Source organism: Notothenia coriiceps, unplaced genomic scaffold, assembly GCF_000735185.1.
Source record: "Notothenia coriiceps isolate Sejong01 unplaced genomic scaffold, NC01 NC01_scaffold00000660, whole genome shotgun sequence".
Lineage (NCBI taxonomy): Eukaryota > Metazoa > Chordata > Actinopteri > Perciformes > Nototheniidae > Notothenia > Notothenia coriiceps.
This window is the reverse complement of record NW_011333361.1, coordinates 11595-16292: the sequence shown is the minus strand read 5'-3', so window position 1 is coordinate 16292 and position 4698 is coordinate 11595.

The window sequence follows — 4698 nt, the reverse complement described above, 5'->3', positions numbered from 1 at the left end:
TATTTGGGTGGGACATGTAAAGAAGTAGAAAGTTCCAGGTATTTGAGTTCAACATGTAAAGAAGTTGTCAAGAAAAACAAGTAGTGGAGGAAAGGAAAGTACTGATACCAGAAACATGTACTTCAGTACAGCCGCGTAACTAAGTATTTTACTGCCAGACTTCCCACCTCTGGTCCTTTGTATGAATAGTTTGAGAAAAACCCTAGACCCCGCTGGGGAAACCCGTTGATACTCACCGCTGGGGTAAGAGTGCCAGACGCATCCTCTTGGCAGCGTTTCTGGTTTCGTTATCGCAGGGCTGATGGCGAGGGAGTTCTCCGCCGTCACCGAGGTGAGGTGAGGGGTGGGGTTCGGTCGGCATGGAACAGAGAGAGGGTTCAAAGACGTGAAACAGGGACCTATTGAGATCTATGACAGCGCTGGAAGTATTCATTCATCACCAGTGGTTAGTGGGCGTTGGACGCGGGGGTACGCCGTACCCCACTTATTTGAAGCATGATTTTTTTTTTGAATAGTCTAAAAAACTGATTAAATCATTGCCGAGTGTGTATCAGTTGCAAGTGTTATTTTGTAAAATGTACGGAAACATGTATGGGCACGGATTTCACATAATTATATAAAAACGGTTACCATCAGCTTGATGCAACTGATGTGAAGCCGGTGTGTGTGTGTGTGTGTGGTGTGTGTGTGGTGTGAGTGTGAGGGGCAGCACCGTGTGTGTGTGTTAGGGTGACCAGGGTCCCCACTGTGCGGGGACGAACACACAGCATTTTTATCCATTTGTCGCGCGTCCACAAATTGAGACTATGGTCCCGCATTTGAGTGGACAGTCGTGCAGAAAGGCCGGATCGGTTCGCTGACAGCGGCACCTGCCCTTATATTGAGTTATAACGTCAAATGGCATCATGTAGTTGCGCGACAGCAACAAAGAGTCGCACAAACAGTGTACTTCCCCCCCCCCCTCTTCCCCCGTTGCAGTTCACGGGCGCGTCCATAGTGTCTCCCCCCCCCGTCCACAGTAAAAAAATCCGCACTACATCGCTGATTCATCACCATGACTACAGAAAGAGCCCTGGCACTAATTATATTTCTATTTGTATTACTGCATTCTCAAAACGATTCTTCATGTTATCTGTTTCAGTGTTGAATGTCTTGTATTCAGGTGCATGCTGGAGGACCTTGGGACTATTTCGCATATCTACACGGTAAGACAATAAAGCACTTGAAACTTGAATATATTTCATTTGAAGGACGAACAAACTCAATAAAACCGTTTTTTTGTGGTGCACGGACATTTGGGTATAAACTGCAAAAACCAATCACACATAGAGCAATAAGACGGACCCCTTCTATTGAAAAGCCACACTCAGAACAGGACATACTGGGGTTCAATTACACGGTCATGGAAGCTACCAAGATGCTCTGACATTAAAGAGGACATGTTTGAAATGTAAAATGGCGTGGCCTAAAGAGTCCCCATGTCATGGCCATTCCACTGATCCATAATTCCATTTTTGAGGTATACTAAAAATATAAAAATACTGTGCAACTTATCCAAACCAACATTGGTCGCAGCATCTCTGGTAAAGTATGTGTATTCAAGCAGTCATTCACTTTCTCCCACTAAACGGCTCGCTGCAGCAGCTCCCCCCCCGCGGCCCCCTACCCCCTTCCCCCCCCTCCCCCCGTGATTTCCTTGTTTAGCGATACACAGCCAAACTCAACCTGGAACACACACAATTCACAGCCGAAATAAAACATAAGTGTGGCTTGATATGAGTGAGGAAAAAAGTTTAGGTGATAAAAGCTGTGAGAATGGTCTGCAGAGAGGAATTTCACCGCGATCCCAACTGTCTGTTATCAGCCACTGGCACGGAAGCAGAAATCGGCAGGGCTGCCTGCACTGAGGTGTGTGGTGTGATTGGTCAATTTGGACCAATTAGCGGGAGGTTAAGTAACGGCTCCGCGGGCGTACGTAACGGCTCACGATTGGCACAATTTAGTTCCGGGTACGTGCTTTCGTAAGCAAATGGATTGCGGAGTCATGATACTTTCACCAACGAGGCGTTTGGGGAGGTATTTTCTGTTTTGAGTTTACTCGCTACCCCCAAAAGGTGTACTTTGAGTTGACTCTGCAGACCGATTACATGCCAAAAAAGCCTCATAAACACACGAAGGGACGGGTATAACCGAAAAGCGCCACAAAATGAAACATAGGACCTTTAATTGATAAATAGTAATACTATTAAATTTGATTAATATCCAAACATTAGAAATAAAATAACAACAGACTCCGCAAAGAAATTACAGACTAGTGATAGCAATTAATGAGAGAGAAACGCAACAACTTCACAGTCATAGCGAATCTAGCTACTGAGTCTTTCTCCAAAACTGAAGTTCACTATTTTCTCTAAATATATTCAATAAACGATTTATGTTTGCTTTGGCTAAAGTGATTTTGAGAGATTTATTACATTTAATTGGTAATATAATAGTACTCAATGTTAAAAAATTGAGTTATCTAATAATAATTATATCGTTTATATGTATCTGAGTATAAGAACTTACATTTCTACTATTTTAATATCTGGCATTTTTGTTTTTGGATGTCTCGTTCTTCCATGGGCCGCAGATAGGTTAATTTTTATTACTCGGGGACAGCGGAGGTACAATGTCGTCAACTGTGTTCTGATAAAATAGCAATAAAACATAAGTAATGGGATACTTTGAAAATTGTTCATTATTTGCAAAGGAGAATCTGGCGCACGTTCTCTCTTTTCTCGGGTGTATTCTTGGTAACACAAGTGTGCTTTTTCTTGGTACCTGGACTCTGTTTTGTATTTTAGTTATATATTATTGTTTTATATATTGAGTATTATTAGCTTATGCAAGCGCTGTAGACATAGTTACTGGGCTGGGTTGTACAAACAGTATTGTCTAAGCATGTGGTGTATGGAGGTATGGTGTTATGGCGGGGCGATAAAGGTGCAGAGAGGGATGTGTGTAGCTGAGAAAAGGGTCTACGTGTCTACGCATTTAGTATCAAGCATGTAACGCAGGTTGGATTAATCATGAATGGCGCAAAGTATCACCAGCATCTACTGGAGGAGAAGTACAAGATTACTCGTGGTTGTGAAAAAATACTCTGGTGAAAGGTTGGAAGGAGGAGTAACTGTACTAGACTTCTATATACTCAAGGTAAAGTAAAAGAGCTATAAAAAAAATGTACTTCGAGTAAAAAAGCTACCCAATACTAGCAGCTGTGCTTAAAGAGTACCTGGACCATCCCATTTAATATGAATAGAAACAAGAAAAAGATGTCATTGTAAGCAATAAATGAATGGTATTTCCATGGTGGACCAACAGGGCAACAATGACAAACGTTTCATTGGTCCCTCGTCTTTAGAGAAGAACCAGGAAAATAATGGATACACGGATCGTGTGTCAATAAATAGGCAGCAAATGAACTCGTAAATAAAATTGAATACACACAAGCACACATTCAGACCAAAAGAGAACCAGCACTTTTTGGGAAATGAGAGAAGATAGAAAAAAATACCAAGGTATTGTGTTCAACATGTAGACAGTAGAAAAAAGTAAACAAGTATATTGGTTACAAACATGTAGAAGTAAGTACAGGTAATATGAGAATCAACAATGTAAAAGAAAAGATAGAAAGTCGTAAAAAAGAGTGGAGTAAATTCACGGTCCATGACTGAATACGGCAGACAAACTGATGGATTGAAGTGACAGTAGCAAGTGAGGAGTAGATCGCATCTGATTCCTTTCTGGTGTGTGGTCGATTAAATCTTGTAGCATTTCATTGATATCTCAGGGAGGAAGCTCCTCATGATACCTTCGTAAGCCTGTTCTTCATCTTCAGAGCGCCGGCTAGGACTGTGATGGTAGAGTTCGGACATGAGCAATGCGTTTGCGGGAGCCCTCGAACTAACGGGAACTGACCGGCAAAGGACAGCACGTAGTGCCAGGCAGTGATCTAGTCCTGGTACGATGTTTCTCCTTATGTGGTTCTGTGTGCAGATGATGGGCATCCATTGCGGACTAGGTATCTCTATGCTACAACACAGTTCGCGAACTAAACATAGCTGAGATATACAAAGTGTGGGTAGAGGTTGGAATAGAATGTGATAGAGTGGGGAGGGACGCTGGCAGAGGTGGGAAGTTGTGGAGGCAGACGATTAGCAAACCATCTATCGGGACGGATGATTTGTTATCTCAAATTTACCTGAAAGAACCATATCTCCTATGGTTATTATTATTTTTCTGTGAAAGTTCTTTCTCACTGTCTCATGTTTGTTTTGTAGAGCACGTTGGTGTGCACATCCTTGGCTAATTGTCTACGTTGTTGTTGTGGAGGGGTAGTTCGTTACTGACTATCACACTCTTTTGTTGTAAGGTTGTTTGAGTTTGTTTCCATGTATAGTTTGGCACAAAATGTTAACTCGCTGTATGATATGCGTTTTGGATGTTTTCCCCACTATCTTCCCCCCCTGGGGAGAGAGGAGACATGGAGAGAGGAGGAACAATAAAGGAGGGATGGAGGGTAGAGAGGATGAAGAGAAGGGTGAGTAGAAGGATGAAGAGGAGGGGGAGGATCAACTCGCTCAGATTCAGGAGTCGCATCTGTTGCATCAGGAAAGTTCCCGTGACTCTTACCTGCCTTTATCAGGACGGATC